Source organism: Ovis aries, chromosome 23 (genome assembly GCF_016772045.2).
Source record: "Ovis aries strain OAR_USU_Benz2616 breed Rambouillet chromosome 23, ARS-UI_Ramb_v3.0, whole genome shotgun sequence".
Classification (NCBI taxonomy): domain Eukaryota; kingdom Metazoa; phylum Chordata; class Mammalia; order Artiodactyla; family Bovidae; genus Ovis; species Ovis aries.
Window position 1 is genome coordinate 24,613,992 of NC_056076.1, and position 17,396 is coordinate 24,631,387.

The following is a 17,396-nucleotide window of genomic DNA, read 5'->3' on the forward strand; positions in this document are numbered from 1 at the left end:
AAAACTGACCCCAGACCGTTTTCTTGGAATCTTTTGGGAAGATGGGGTAGGGGGAGGGGCATTCTCTCCCCATGATCACAGCACAAAGGTGGCCAAAACAACCAACACCTGCTTTAAAAAATACTGCCTTCTTCCCATTTTCACACTGCCTTAGGTTTCGGGGGATTTCCCAGTTTTAAAGCTGTACGTATCGAATCTACCAACACGTTTAAAGAGAAACTTTTCTTTTTATTAAAACCCAAATGGTACTTGCAAGATGAATACCCTGCTCTCTGTTCTTATAGGAAAAGGGAGCAGCTAGCCTGATAATTATGTGTAATAATAACACCATCTTTCACTTTTGTAATGAAGAGAAAGTGCTTGAAAAGTTACTTCATCAGAGATAGGTGGGGTTTGTTCTCAGGAAAGCGCTAGTGTCAACTGCCGAGAAGCTGACTTATTGTCCTGTGGCTTTGAAAAAACATGTGGGCAATCCTCATTTGTAAAATCAGCTCCACTTCTGAGTCCCAGGGACAAGAATAGCAAGTAGAGGACTTTAAGCAGAAAAAATAAATTAAAAAGACAAAGCTGCTTTGATCAGGATTGCCTCTTAAAAAAAAAATCCATTGCTGCAGAGGTCTTGTATAAATGTATTAACCTATTGTAGTTCTCTCTAGAACTTTAACTGATAAAGTATGTAATAACAATAATCTTTGTCTTATGATCTATTATTTTCTTTCTCATTCATTTTACTACTTGTACATGAATATTTAAACACACATACTCAGATATGAGTACATTCAAGAAATTTAAATTCAGGTAGTGTATGACATACCAAACAATATAAAACTTCCTCTGAAGTCAGTTTGCCCATGGGATCTACAAGTATCATAACTTTGTAGTGAGGTTGAATAGTATTTGATGATTTCATTAGGTATCTCTTCTAGGTATTACCCCGATCCATTTGTCTACCAAATGCCTATTAATCTTTGTACCTTAGTTTTAACCTCATTGCTAATTCAATAGCAGTGTGTATTGTACCACCCAGAATAATTAAACAAATGACATATCTAATTCCTAAAAGCGTCATATAATTGAGGAAGTAATGATTTGGGCCTGAACTATTGTCTGTGTTGTCCACATAATGGCCAATATCAATATGATATTGAACTTGGGAGATCTATCATAACTGGCAAATAACAATGTACTCACATTTATTGAGCACTTATCATATGACAGGCAGAGTTTTAAACACTTAAAATATATTTGAGCCATGTTCTCTTATCTTCCCTGACAAATAAAGGAACCTGAAACATGAAGAAGTTAATTACTCAAGATAACGTGGTTAATGAGCAGTGGGTCCAGTGTTTGAACTCTGACAGACTAGATCTCAGAGAAGGCAATGGCACCCCACTCCAGTACTCTTGCCTGGAAAATCCCAGGGACAGAGGAGCCTGGTAGGCTGCAGTCCATGGGGTCGCTAAGAGTCGGACACGACTGAGTGACTTCACTTTCACTTTTCACTTTCATGCATTGGGGAAGGAAATGGCAACCCACTCCAATGTTCTTGCCTTGAGAATCCCGGGGACGGGAGAGCCTGGTGGGCTGCCGTCTATGGAGTTGCACAGAGTCAGACACGACTGAAGCGACTTAGCAGCAGCAGCAGCAGCAAACTAAATCTACCACACATATTCCCCACCTCTGTGTAAACTGCCTCTTTGTGAATTTTTATCTAGGGATACTCACCTATCAGTGCTTGGAAGGGCCGCCTATCCAGGGACAACCCTAATCAGGAGGAAACTACATGAGACAGAACTTTCTTACAAAGGTTAAAGGGAGGTGGTTAGTATGTGTGTGCATGCATGCTAAGTCACTTTTGTGTCTGACTCTTTGCGACCCTATGGACTATAGCCCACCAGGCTCTCTGTCTATGGGATTCTCCAGGTATATCTCCTGGAGTGGGTTGCCATGCCCTCCTCCAGTGGATTTTCCTGATGCAGGGGTCAAACCTTCATCTCTTATGTCTTCTGCATTGGGAGGTAGATTCTTTACCATTAGCATCACCTGGGAAGTCCAGTAGTTAGTATAGTGAAAGTGAAAGTGAAGTCACTCAGTCATGTCCAACTCTTTGCGACCCCATAGACTATAGCCTACCATAGACTGTAGCCTACAGGCTTCTCCATCCATGGGATTTTCCAGGCAAGAGTACCGGAGTGGGTTGCCATTTCCTTCTCCAGGTTATCTTCCCAACCCAGGGATCGAACCAGGGTCTCCTGCAATGCAGGCGGACACTTTACCCTCTGAGCCACCAGGGAAGCCCAATAGTTAGTATACTTAGGTTTGAATCTGTTATCTTAAAGAGAAAAGCATTTTATGCTCAGAATCATAGAGCAGAAAGATGGAAGAAATCTAGGTTCTAAGCACATTTCTGATTCAACCACGAGGGCTCTTCCCAGGACTTCCAGGTATGGGATAAAACATGTCCTTACCAACTCTATGACTTTTTTTGTTGTGTTGTGTTATTGAACTATTATATTTGAAGTTGTATAGCCTATTAAGTTACTAGAAAACCATATTAACATCATCAATTTAATATTTGTTAAATCCTCATAAAGTAGTGTCACTGTTCTTGTCTAGTATTTATTAAACCACCATGATATATTAAGGGGTAAAATAAGTTGTACATCATAGATTTTAACTATAACAAGAAAAGAAATAAAACAGTAAATGAATGTTGATGGGGAGGCTTTTAATTAGAAAGCTTACTGTTATACCAAGATTCAGTATTTTGTGTATATCTTAAACTATACAATTGGTTTATGTGAAAGAATGCAACAAAATTTGCCAGCACTCTACCTGAAGAAGAAAGGTAGGAAAGAGTAGCGTATGTATAGTGATTACTGTTAGATATATTTGCCAAATCTGAAGTGTCTTAACCAATTTCACAATGTCTTTCTCAAAAATGGGGAAAAAATGATGTAAACTAAAAAAAAATAATGTAGACTAATCACTTGTCAATTTCATTTTTTAACTGAAGCCATTTTATGAAAGCTTTTATAAGGACAGATTCATGCAACATTCCATATCTTTCTCTTCAATTTCTTCAGAGAAACAAACACAAATCTCTTCATATGAAATTGAATAGAGGCCAAACAGAAACTTTGGGTGGTAACTTTGCTACTGCTTCTTTGATAGAAAAGAGAAAATTTATCATCATTCATTCAACAGATCTGTACAGAGTGTCTATTATGTGACAGGCACTGTTCTAAGGACATAACACTTAATGAAACATTAAAAAAAATACCTCTCCATACGGAGCATACATTTTATTTATTTTATTTTATTTTTAAGTTTTTATTGGAGTATAGTTGCTTTAATGGCAGCCCACTCCAGTACTCTTGCCTGGAAAATCCCATGGATGGAGGAGCCTGGTAGGCTGCAGTCCATGGGGTCGCTGAGGGTCGGACACTTACTCAGCGACTTCACCTTCACTTTTCACTTTCACGCATTGGAGAAGGAAATGGCAACCCACTCCAGTGTTCTTGCCAGAAGAATCCCAGGGATGAGGGAGCCTTGTGGGCTGCCATCTATGGGGTCGCACAGAGTCGGACATGACTGATGCGACTTAGCAGCAGCAGCAGCAGTTGCTTTATACTGTCGTATTAGTTTCTGTTGTACAGAAAAGTGAATCAGCTATACGTATACATGCCTGCATGCTAAGTTGCTTCACTCATGTCCGACTCTTTGCAACTCAAGGACTGTAGCCTGCTTGGTTCCTTTGTCCATGGGGATTCTCTAGTCAAGAATACTGGAGTGGGTAGCCATTTCCTTTGCCAGGGGAGAAGGAACCTGGGTCTCTCACACTGCAGGCAGATTCTCTGCCATCTGAGCTACCAGGGAAGCCCCAATATACCTGCAGCCCTCTTTTTTTGGATTTCCTTCCCATTTGGATCACCACAGAGCATTTTGTAGGGTCCCCAGTGCTATACAGTAGGTACTAATTATTTATCTTATACATAGTAGTGTATATACGGGATTTCCCAGGTGGTGCTAGTTGTAAAGAACCCGCCTGACAATGCAGGAGACTTAAAGAGATGCAGGTTTGATCCCTAGGTTGGGAAGATCCCCTAGAGGAGGACATTGAAACCTACTCCAATACTCTTGCCTGGAGAATCCTATGGGCAGAGGAGCCTGGTAGGCTATGGTCCTTAGAGCAGACCCGACTGAGGCAACTTAGCAGGCAGGCAGGCAGTGTAGATATATCATTCCCAATCTGCCAATTCAACCCAGTCCCTTTCCCCCTCCTCTTGGTGTCTGTATGTTTGTCCCCTATGCCTGTGTCTCTATTGGAGCATACATTTTCAGTTGAAATAGATGGACAAATAGCAACAACAAAGATTAAAATCTAGTCAAGTAAGTAGTAAATGTTTTCAAGAAAATAAAGCAGGAAAGGAGGATGGGAATGCCTCTGGGGGGGGGGGGGGGGGCTTGTGATTTTAAATAGGATGGTCACAAAAATGGCACTTAAATAAGATGAAGTGGCAAGCTCCATGGATAGTCAAGGAAAGTGTTCCAGGCGGAGGGACACCACAGATGCCAAGGTCCAGAGGCAGCAGCAGGCAGAGCATTTTGAAGAAGTTGCAGAGGTCAGTGGAGCAGAGTAAGCAAGGGAGAGGGGTTGTAGCTGAATGTGAGGGTCTTCAGGTAACAGGAACTGCCTGGGGAGGGCGGCCTGGAAGCACTCAGAAGCATTTGACATGACTTTGGCTTTAAAATATTCTCATAGAGGTAGGGCTTGGGAAAAAATGTCAACATGCTGATGCTTTAGTTAATATAGATTTTTTTTCTCTGTCTCTCATGTGGCCCAAGTCTGTTATGGGTGGCCAGGATAATCAGACTGTTCATCACGTACCAGATTAAAAGGATATGGTCAGGGACTTCCCTGATGGTCCAGTGGTTAAGAATCCACCTTCCAATGCAGGTTAGATCCCTGGTCGGGGAATGAAGATCCCACATAGCATGGAACTAGAGTGCCCTTGCTCCACAACTACTGAGTATTCCCCAACAAGAAGCCCCTGCGTGCTGCAACTAGAGAAAGCCCATGTACTGAAGCACAGTCCAAAAAAAAAAATTGGTATGATCAGCTTGAGATAAAAATCTGTCTAAGTTGTTAATTTTTTAAATTTAATTCTCTACAGTTTCACAAATTAAAATTTTCTTGATGATATTTTTAGACATTTATGACCATTTTTTCAGTGTTCAAAAAAATCTATTGATATTGTCATAAATTTTAATCCAGTAATACTACTAAATGAGTTTCAATAAAAACAAGCAGTAACTTGCCATACCTCTCCCCAGTTCTTCTTAAAATATCATTCTCTCCTTTTTCCCTGCTTTTCTTGGCATTCACATCTATCTTTATAAATAATTTGCTAAGGTTCCATGTCTTTGTCCCTCACGTTTGAGTTTCTGATACCTGCCAAATCTTCCCATTTCAGTATAATTAAAGCAAAAAAAAAAAAAAAGTTAAATAAAAGAATTCAGTGTTCACATTACTACTTACTGCAGAGTGAAATCATTATTGTGATTACATTCCCTTTCTCATATAGTTGCTCCTTTTCGGAATTTATTTTTGGCTTTGTCTTTTACCTAAATAGATTTTTAGAATCAAATACATTACAAAAAGTTCCACTGCTCCTTTTTGGGGCTTCCCTAGTGGCTCAGATGGTAAAGAAAGTGAAAGTGTTAGTTACTCAGTCGTGTCTAACTCTTTGTGACCCCATGGACTGGAGGCCCCCAGGCTCCTCTGTCCATGGGATTCTCCAAGCAAGAATATTGGAGTGGGTTGCCATTTCCTTCTCCAGGGGATCTTCCTCACGTAGGGATTGAACCTGGGTCTCCTGCATTGCGAGCAGACTCTTTGCTGACTGAGGTACCAGGGAAGAGAGATGGTGAAGAATCTGCCTGCAATTTGGGAGACCTGGGTTTGATCCCTGGATTGGGAAGATTCCCTGGAGGCGGGCATGACAACTCACGCCAGTATTCTTGCCTGGAGAATCCCATGGACAGAGGGGCCTGGCAGGCTACAGTCCATGGGTCACAAAGAGACACAACTGAGTGACTAAGCACAGCACAGCACACTCCTTTGGAACCACCATACATTTATAACTAGTTATATATTTTTTTCAAACGTTCAGACTCAAGCATCGTTTTTTGCCATGCCTCACTTTTTTTTCTCAGAATTTTCTTCCTACACCCTTTACTTTTTCTTCTTCATTCTGAGTCTGGTTTGCTCTTCAGGACTATGGGACAGATAGCATCCTGGAAATTCCCTTCCCAACTCTTGTTAAATGTACATTTTTGTTCCTGGATCCTATGTCTTCCTTTTCTTCAATGATTTCTTGGTTCTGCCAAAGCATATCCTCTTGTAGTTTGCTTAAAATGCTAGTTAATTAATTAATCTTTTTACCAAGATACACAGGAGATGTGCAAAAGATGGAATAACCCTGCTCAAGTTCTTGCCTGGTGATTTGATTGAGTAGAGAATTCTGGATAGAAAATTATGTGTCTGTGCAAAGAATTTGAAGTCTTTCCATCCTTGGGGCTCTGCTATTTCCATCGCTTAGCCCGATATGGTGATTTCATTTCTATCTGTTGTGTTGAGTGCCTTGATTCTCGAATCTCATGTTCTTCAGGGCAGACAAACTGTCTTTTTCTTAATTATTCTGCTCTTTCTGCCTTCCTTTTCTAGATGTTTTAGACTTTTTGGATTGATGCAAATATATTTCACACTCAATCTTTTCAACCTGCTTTTGAAGATTCTTTTATCTTTAACTCTTCTTCAGGATATATTTCACCTTTTTTATAGCTACTTCATTTTCTCCTTTTTGAGTTATTGGGCACCTTTATTTTTTATTTTTAATTTTGGAGTGGTAATGGTGATGGTGGTTGTGGTGGTGGTGCAGTTGTGGTGATGGTGATGGTGGTTGGCTGGTTAGTTGGTTGATTTGCAGTATTTTTTTCTCTTCTCAGAATTCTGTTTCTTTTGTGTTTATTTTTTTTTGTTTAATTTTTAAAATTTCTCTTTCATATTTTCATAAGAAATGGACTTACACTTATCTCAGTTTCTGTTCATACTTAAGATTCATGTAGTAAAGTATATTTGGACATTTTATGTCATTAGACAAGATTGTTGACTTGCAAGCAATATTCTTGAGTCCAGAGGCTCCACTTCCCCTTTTTTCAGAGAATAGCTCACAGTCTTCCACCTGGTCTGAGGGTGAAGGATGCTGACTGTCCTCAGGGGTTACTCCTGGGATCTGACACTATTAAAAATTAATATACTTTTAACTACCCCTGACTTTCAGTATTGCCTTTAGCCATGCCCTGCAGTAGACTGGAAACTCCAGCTCTCAAGTCCTGAGAGTTTCTGAAATGCAAGTCAGTTCACTTGTTGTTACTGTTCAAGACCTTTAGGTTTTTAGCTTTTTCCATGTTCATAACCCCATTGATTGACATGTTCCCAAACATATTAAGATCCCTCCTCTATGGCTATCTTTTCTCCTTTTATCTCTGCTCCTATGAGTCTATTTTATCCCTTTATTATCTTTTTTAGAAGTGACCTAGAGAGAGAGGAGATAGTATGGTCAGACAACCATCTCTGATCTATAGCTGTGATTTTGATTTTAAACATTTTTTGATATTTTTTCTAAGACTTCCTTACTGACAAGTAACAACTCTGAGAATATTTTGTTTTGAATAACAATCTCTAACAGAGCAGTTCCTCATAAACATTTATTTACAAGCAGTGACGATAATGAGAGAGTTCTGTATTTTCATGATTACAGTACAAATGACTGGTCAATTATTGAATTCAAGCTGATGCAGACCATCGGGGAAATATTTTGCCTTGACTCTATGAAGAAGTCTCTTCCTCATTCTGTAAAATAGCAGGATCTTGTGTATTATGAGGCTTTTAGTTAGGGTTTTTAGCTTCATGAATATCAATCACCTTAGTTCTGAAAAGCCATATTAAAATAAGTTAAATAAGCATTCTGATAGGAGACTGCTTTGAGTTGTCTAGCTGAAAGACCCTATGTGGACCCAGGAGTAGTTACCACCAGATTATACAATACTGTATGATATCAAGTCCCCCATGGAACCTCTGTCCTGCTTTGCTCAGCCTGGCCTATGCTCAGTGAGATTCAGGGCACTGAAGTATTCGTGCTAAGATCTTGCCATCAGAAAGAAAAAAGATCTCCTCTTGGAGTCTTTTTTTCCTCTGACTGACCACAGATTGTTCTAAAAAAATTAGCAACGCTAATATGGCAAATCTGCTTGTCCTTAGCTATGTGATTAAGCAGGATAAGCAATAACACTGACAAGTTGCCTTGATAAATTTCAGAAGCCAAATGAAACTAGTGGCTCTTGGGAATGAATTCACTGGAGGATGCTACACTGTTCTAAAGGAGTAATCACTGGAGATTTCCCCAGGACTCCACAGACTAAAAAAATTTAAAAAATGAAAACTGTTGGCAAAAATAAAATAGAAGGGCACAGGTAAAAACAAGGGAAAACTTATCGCCAGTGCTTTTGGTTTTGTTGTTTGTTTTATGAGAGCTTTATTGAGATATAACTCACACAAAATAAAATATGCCCTCTTAAAGTATACTTTTCAGGGAGTTGAAGTATATTCAGAGAGGTGCAGCCATCACACTCTTCATCGAGAACATGGTAATCATCTCAAAAAGGAACTCCATACATACATTTGGGTTCTTTAACTTTTTGTTTATTTTAAATAATGCTTTTAAGAACATCCATGTATTTCTGTAGACCTAAGTGTCCATTTCTCTGGGGTATATTCCAAGAAGTGAAATGGCAATCTGTAAGATTTAAAATATTAAGAAAATGCCAAACAGTTTTCAAAAACGGCTGTACTATTTTACAAAACCGGTCATATAGAAGAGCTCCAATTTCTCCACAATCTCACCAACACTTTTTATAGTCCTTCTTAAAACAGTTCTCATGGATGTGAAGTGGTATCCCATTACAGTTTTTATTTGCATTTCCCTAATGAGTAGTAGTGTTGAACATCCCTTCATGTGCTTATTGGCCACTCGTATATCTCCTTTGAAGAAACGTCTATGCAAGTCTTTTTGTAATCAGGGTTTATTTCTGGGCTCTCAGTTTCATTTCATTGATCTATATGTCCATTTTTAAGCCAATACTACAGTGTCTTGGTTACTATAGCTTTGTAGTAATTTTTGAAATTAGCAAGTGTGACTCTTCCATTTTCAAAATTGTGTGGGTCCCTTACACTTTCATATGAATCTTAAGATCCACTTCTCAAATACTGCAGAAAACACAGCTGAGATTTTGAGGGGGATTGTGCGGAATATGTAGATTGGTTTGGGGAGTGTTGCCATCTAAACAACATTAAGTCTTCCAATTCACAAATGTAGGTTTTCCTTCCGTTTATTGAGGTCTGCTTTCATTTCTTTCAGCAATACTTTTCAGTTTTCAGGGTACACATCTTGCACTTTCATCAGATTTATTCCTAAGTATTTTATTATTTTGGAGAATGAAATGGCAACCCACTCCAGTGTTCTTGCCTGGAGAATCCCAGGGACAACGGAGCCTGGTGGGCTGCCGTCTATGAGGTTGCACAGATTTGGACACAACTGAAATGACTTAGCAGCAGCATTTTACTATTTATGATACCATTAGAAGGAATTGTTTTCTTAACTTCATTTCAGATTGTTCGTTGCTAATATAGAGAAAAAAATTGATTTTTGTATAGTTATCTTTTGTCCCACTATCTTGCTCAACTCATTTATTAGTTCTAATAGTTTTGTTATGTATCCCCAGGATTTTTTCTATAAGCTCATGCCATCTATGAAGAGAGACAGTTTTGCTTCTTCCTTTATAGTCTATATGCCTTTTATGTCTTATTCTTGACTAACTGCCCTGTCCAGGACCTCTACAACAATGTTAAGTTGAAGTGGTGAGACCAAACATCCTTGTCTTATTCTTAATTTTAGAGAAAGGCATATTTTCATTTACCAGAAGTATATTAGCTGTGCATTTTTTCCTGAATGTTTTTTAAAATCAGGTTGAAGAAGTTCTTTTCTATTGCTATTGGTTGAGTTTTTTTTTTTTTTTTTCATGAAAGGGTGTTGGATTTTTTAAATGCTTTCCCTGATCCAATAGTCATGTACAGATGAGAGAATTGGACTATAAAGAAAGCTGAGCCCTGAAGAATTGATGCCTTTGAACTGTGGTGTTGGAGAAGACTCTTGAGAGTCCCTTGGACTGCAAGGAGATCCAACCAGTCCATTCTAAAGGAGATCAGTCCTCGGTGTTCATTGGAAGGACTGATGCTAAAGCTGAAACTCCAATACTTGGCTACCTAATGTGAAGAACTGACTCATTAGAAAAGGCCCTGATGCTGGAAAAGATTGAAGGCAGGAGGAGAAGGGGACGACAGAAGATGAGATGGTTGGATGGCATCACTGACTCGAAGGACATGAGTTTGAGCAAGCTCTGGCAGTTGGTGATGGACAGGGAAGCCTGGCATGCTGCAGGCCATGGGGTTGCGAAGAGTCAGACACGACTGAGCAACTGAACTGACTGACTGGATATATTGAGGTAATCTGGAGAAGGAAATGGCAGCCCACTCCAGTATTCTTGCCTGGGAAATCTCATGGATGGAGGAGCTTGGCAGGTTATGGTTCCTGGGGTCACTAAAAGTGGGACACGACTTACCAATTGAGCATGCACACTCGCATGCATTGTGATAATCATGTTGATTTTGGTTGTACATTCTATGAACGTGATTTGTTACACTGATTGATTTTCAGATGCTATGCCAACCTTGCATTCGTGGGTTGAACTCCATTTGGCGATTGTGTATAATCTTTTTTGTACATTGCTGACTACAAATTTGACTTTAGTTCTGATCAGTACTCTGCACACTGGAGTGGGTTGCCATTGCCTTTTCCAATGCATGAAAGTGAAAAGTGAAAGTGAAGTTGCTCAGTCGTGTCCAACTCTTCGTAACCCCATGGACTGCAGCCTACCAGGCTCCTCCACCCATGGGATTTTCCAGGCAAGAGTACTGGCATGGGTTGCCGTTTCCTTCTCCAGTCTGAGTCATTAAAGATGAATTAATAGTGCTGACTGACAAAGTTGCTTCTGGGGCAGAGGTTCATTTAATTTAGATTCAGTTTGATACCCACACACCATAATCTATAAGGGATGAGAGCATGTGGGATAACTGAAACTAGATCACAAATACACACTGGACTTGACTAGAAAATGTCCAATCTCTTTTCTCTAAAATGTAGAACTAAGACCTAACTCACTGTCTTTAATATTTGTATGATTCTTTGATCAGGATGTTTAGAAAGACTTCTCTAAGGTTGTCTTGCCAGATATGTTTGAGTTTCTCAGGTAACAGATGTATTAATAATAATGAGTTTTCAGAGCAACAAAGTCTTAAAGAGAATGTACATGCAAGATGTGTATAGACATAACGATAAATGAAATCATATGTTGGATTGATGGAACATTGTTTTCTTTTTCAAAAATACTCTTTAGTGTGATCATGTTGTTTTATAGTTCATGGAAGGAGAAATATTAAATAAGTGAATAAGTAAGCTTATTTCAAAGAAAAAAGAGACTGAAATTGTAACTTATATTCAAATACCATTTTGAATCTTTTCTCTATTTCCTGATTTATATTTCCCAGTGCCCTTTACATTTTTGTATTTAATAGTCTTCTGGGGTTGTTTTAGGAAGTATGAAGAAATTTTAGCTGCCAAGTTGAAGAGAGCTTTGAAAATATCTACCCCAAAAAATAATATACTACAGAAAATTATCATTCAAATTAAACAAAATGAGCTAACATGAATTAAAACTCCTTATTTTTTTCCTGGTGAATATCTCAGTTCTTAACAACTCCTGAACTCCAGGAGCTAATACTTAAGTAGCTGTTCATCAATTCTACTCAGATGAACAGAATTTCTGAGGAGCCTTGTCTATATCAATGAAAAAAGTTGGAAGAAAGAGCCCAACTCAACTATTCCTGCCCTAAATTCCTGTGATTCTGAGCTCTTCTGTTTCACAAAACAACCGCGTGTGAAGTGTCAGCTCTATGCTCTCCCCCACTGCCCGTCTGTATCGCTGCGTGGCTTTGCATTGCTTAAGGATAAACAGGTTGAAGTTGCATATGGTTAACATTTTTTGTTTGAGCTGGTGCAGGGAGAGATCCTTTAGCATCTGCAGGTCTCACGTGGTGTCACGGGCAGTAAAGGAATGACTGAAGTAGTTGCAGACAGCATGGAGTCTACGTTCCTCTCTTTGCCTAAGAAATCATGGATAATTAAATTAACATGGATTGAATGCAAACCGTGAGAGCAAAGGCATGAGAAACCCCCATCTCCGTGTGGGATCGCCATATTTACCTGTATTATATGAGGCAATAAAAACCAGAGGAGAAAAGTAATAAAAACCAAACAGTAATAAAAACTTATATTTACATAATTTCTTTCTACCCCAGGATTCCAAAGCATCTAATGAAAGTCATATAGGAAAATCTGTCACGGGACCTGTGACTTGCAACTGGCAGAAGAGCTCATTAACAATTATAGGTTGGCCAAAGGAACTAGAGACAAAATACATTTTAGAAAGAGTCCTGCCTTATGTCTTCTGACTTATCCTTGTACCTTTATGACTATAAATCAGAGTGATCAATTTCAAACATACTCTTAACTTGTGATTTGAAAGTGGCGAGAATCATTAAAAGCTCATGAATTCTCCAAATTACAATCAACCTGGAACTGTGAAATCCATGCTCACTTAGGAAAGCGTCAAGTGCACATTTTATGTCCATTCATCGGTGCTTCTCAATGTGAAATTGAAGGACAAGGCCTTTATCTTAGGTGCCCAGCATTATCAGGTTTCCCAGGCATCTTTTCTATACTAATGTTGAAATTCATACGGTGGCTGTGAAATCAGGCCAGTTTTGTTATGACTTGAAAAGATTTGCAAGGCACAGATGTTAGCTCCAGCTGTTTTTATCAGTGATCTGCAGGCTAAGGTGGTCCTCTGTAAGTTGTACTCTTATAGATGCCATGAGAGTATGTCCTACTAACATCACTCATGTATTGAGACTCTCCACATAAAAATGGATTTGAGAAATTGCGCCTGAAGCCGGTAAGATGTTTGAAAGATTAGACAGTAATAAAATGGCTACTTCCCCAGAACATGAGGACTTCTGTAGCAAATCCATTGTTTTTCAACTCAACAAAATCTCTTGTAAGTTTCAGGCAGGTGCCATTTATTATACCCATAGTCCTAATTATAATAATAATAATGAATGCATACAATGTGTGCATTCTGTAATATTTCTTGAACTTACTACACATTTAAAGCTCAGCAACATGATGAGGCGGGTACTACTTTTCTTCCCATGTGAGGATAACACCAACTAGATGGACATGAGTTTGAGTAAGCCCCGGGAATTGGTGATGGACAGGGAAGCCTGGCATACTGCAAGCCATGGGGTCGCAAAGACTCAGACATGACTGAGTGACTGAACTGAACTGACTGAAGGATAACACAGCCAAAGTTTCGGTTGGTTAAATTATCTGCTAGTATCACAGCCATTTGCAAAGTGCATTGGGTCTAAATTGAAGTCACAATGAAATCATTCTTTAGTCACTACTTCTCAGAGTCTTATTTCTAGATTATAAGTCCAAGAAATAAGGGAAAGTAAACATTATTCTGGGCTTCCCAAGTGGTCCAGGTAAAGAATCCACCTGCCAATGCAGGAGATGCAAATTCAACCCCTGGGTCAGGAAGAACCCCTGGAGACGGAAGTGGCAATCAACTCCAGTATTTCTGCCTGGGAAATCCCATAGACAGAGGAGCCTGGCAGGCTGTAGTCCATAGGGTTGTGAGGAATCGGATGTGACTGAACACACACACACACACACACACACACACACACACCACACACCACACACACAAACGCTCTTCTATCAGTTTGAAAGTGAAAGTGAAGTAGCTCAGTCGTGTCCTACTCTTTGTGACCCCATGGACTGTAGCCCACCAGGCTCCTCCGTCCATGGGATTCTCCAGGCAAGAATACTGGAGTGGGTTGCCATTTCCTTCTCCAGGGGATCTTCCTGACCCAGGGATTGAACCCAGGTCTCCTGCATTGCAGGCAGATGCTTTAACCTCTGAGCCACCTGGGAAGCCCTTCTATCAGTTTAGTTGAAAGGAAAGTAAGGAGGGGAACCTCATAAGGTCAGAGATAAGACAACAAATACAAAACCAGCCCTATATCCTAGCTATTGATATCATATCATTATTTTTGTCAATTCACCAACAAAAACTATATATTTTCATTGCTGTAGTGGAGATCGCAACTAAACTGTTATAATACTGATCACATTAGAAAAATAACACATAACCACTATCTCTTGTAAAGGGGATTTTTTATGTTCTACTTGATATGACTTCATGAGACAAAATGTAACAGATTTTATTACCTGTCTGTGAACTTCTGCAATCCCCTTATTCACTCTACACACTCCCAGTCTCAGTTTCCCTTTTAAAATCTTCCCAGGTCTAAAATTCAATGAGCCTGTAAGTCTAAGTCACTGCAGTTTATTTTAAATTTATTTATTTTTTAATTGAAGAATAATTGCTTTACAGAACTGTATTGGTTTATGCAGTTTTTTGAAAATACTCTTTCTTTTATATTCATTATTCTTGTCATGTCATTCAGAAGATGACAGTTGCTATTAACCAAGTATACTCAAATAGTCTCACAAACATTGGATGTTCATTATAGCAAGCCTGACTCCAACAAACCTTCATGAATCAACCTGTTACAAAACAGAGCATTCCAGTACGGTAGATAAATAATATCATCGGCTACAGCTTCCCAAAACATTCTTCATAAGTGATGTTTTATGCAACGTGATTAGAAAGCACTGCCATCTCCCTTAAGGTTAAACTTGTGATCCTCATGTATATACATAGGAAATAAAAACCTCTGCATAGAACTGTATTCATATCATTTATGAAGCAGAAATAAAGAATCACAGAGAATGAAATGTTTTTGTAACAGCAAAGAATCATGGCTAATATTTCCCAAGACTTTGCTCTGTCCAGCACTTTACAGGCATTACCTCATTCAATTTAAATATAAAAATCATGGCTAAGAATTCTTGAGCCTTTCCTCATTTAATGCTCACAATAACTCTATGAAGTAATGAAGTCAATAACTGATATTCTAATCAGTATTTTATTATTTAGAAATTTCCCATTTTATTTGAAATATGTTTGTCAAATTCTCCCCCATAAATAACAGAGACTGTTACTTTTCATCCAGTGTGTCTCTCCTCCTTTCTTTATGAAGAGAATGCTAATTGGATTATGGGTGCCAAAGTGCCCATCTGAAAACTGGCATTTCCATCCTCTCTGGTAGTGAGAGATGTTCCTACTGCTGACCAATAATATATAAACAGAAATTTGCTGGTAGGAATTCTGAGTAAGCTTATTTATTTATTATCAGTAAGACCAATAGCAGCAGAGAGCTCAGTCTTCTGTTTGTTTGTTCTGATTATTTTTTATTGGAGTGTGGTTGCTTTATAAGGTTGTGTTAGTTTCAGGTGTACAGCAAACTGAATCACTTATAAACATACATATGTCCACTCTTTTTTAACTTCTTTTCCCTGTAGGTCATTGCAGAGTATTGAGCAGAGTTTCCTGTGCTATACCCTAGGTGCTTATTGTTATCTATAGTTATCTATTTCATATATAGTTAACTAATATATAATAGTGTAATTATGTCAATCCCAATCTTCCAATTCATCCCACCCTTCCTTTCCCCCCTGGTAACCATAAGTTTGTTTTCTACATGTGTGATTCCATTTCTGTTTTGTAAGTAAGTTCATTTACATCATTTTGTAGATTTCACATACAAGCCATTTGCAGCAACATGCCTAGCTTTCTATTGAATGTGTTACTTAAAAGGTTTAGTTAAAAAGACCGAAGCCCATGTCATCATCAGACTCTTGAGATTCTTCTTTCTTTACTTCTGTGTTCTTCTCCTCAGCTGGGACAGCAGTGGTGGAGGGGGCCGGACTCCTGCTGAGAGACCACCAGCGGCTGGGGGCGGTGGGGCAGGTCCAGCAACCCCCACATGGCAGATGAGGCTCCCAGTGTTGACACTGGCCAGAGCCTGTGCAAACCAACCTGGCCAGAAAGAGCCAGTGTTTACACCAGCTGCTTTAATGAAGGTGTTGATCTTATCCTCCGTGAGCCTTACCGTGTAGAATGAGGGCTGAACAGAGGCAGGTGAGCTCCGAGACGGAGGCCATCCTGGAGTGCTAGGCAAGGGCTACAGTGTGGTGCTAGTCTCTGGATGAAGTGCGGGCCTCACCCCAATGTGGTCTTGCTTCCTTGGAAGGACTAAGCATCTTAGGGCAGCTGAGAAAAGGTAAGTTTTTTATTTTTATTTATGTTTTAAGGGCATTTAAATTATTATTATTATTATTTTGGCTGTGCTCTGGAATCTTGGTTCCCCCACCAGGGATCAAAACCTGTATTGGGAACTTGGAGCCTTAACCACTGGACTGCCACAGAAGTCTCAAGCCTTTTTGAATAGGATCGTTCTCGAAAAGAGGTTTAAGGGGACAAGTGCTAAACACAGATGGTCCCAGATGGGTCTACCCTGGCCCAGTTAACATCTTGTTTTTCTTTTCATACCACTTTGTACCTCTGGGTGTCAGGTCCCTTCTTTTCCAAGTGGGGCCTTTGGAAACTGTGGTCTTCATGCTGCGTTTGGACGGAACTCCACTCAATTTGGAGCATGTGAGATGATCCTTAAAGGATTAGGGTAAGCGTTAGAGGAATGCTGTTGATGAATAGTGTCCCTGTGCTAAAGCACAGTCAGGAGAGCAGAGAAAGTGGTGCTTGCCAGGCTTTCACCTCCAACCCTTGGCATGTCCTCTCCAGATGCTGATAGCAAGTCTTTCCATGTGACCCCCCCCCCCCAGGTGAATACAATCCTGACCTCCTGTACCGCCACCATCTCCCAATCTCCCAGCCTTGGGACCTGGGGATGGAGAGTGGTAGGGAAATTCCTCTGCTTCTCCCTGTAGGATCGTCCCAATCTGTAGTTAGATGCTTTGCTCTTTTAAGTAATGCAAATCTAAATTTTAAACTAAAATAATCAAAATACTAGGAACTGTGCTACAACTGAAAATGTATATGATAACATCAAAGCAACAAACTCTTTAAAGGAAAAAATGAACTCTACACATTTTTTAACTGTCTGAAGAAAATTAATTGAAAAGCTTTAAAAACCTGAAAAAATATTTATAATATATTTGGCATTAAAG

The 17,396-nt window shown here is 39.4% G+C and overlaps 1 pseudogene; it reads right to left on the reverse strand.

Moving 5' to 3' along the window:
• Positions 1-16,028: 16,028 nt before the first annotated feature.
• LOC101113814 (large ribosomal subunit protein P1-like) lies at positions 16,029-16,565 on the reverse strand (annotated as a pseudogene).
• Between the last annotated feature and the right edge of the window lie 831 nt (positions 16,566-17,396).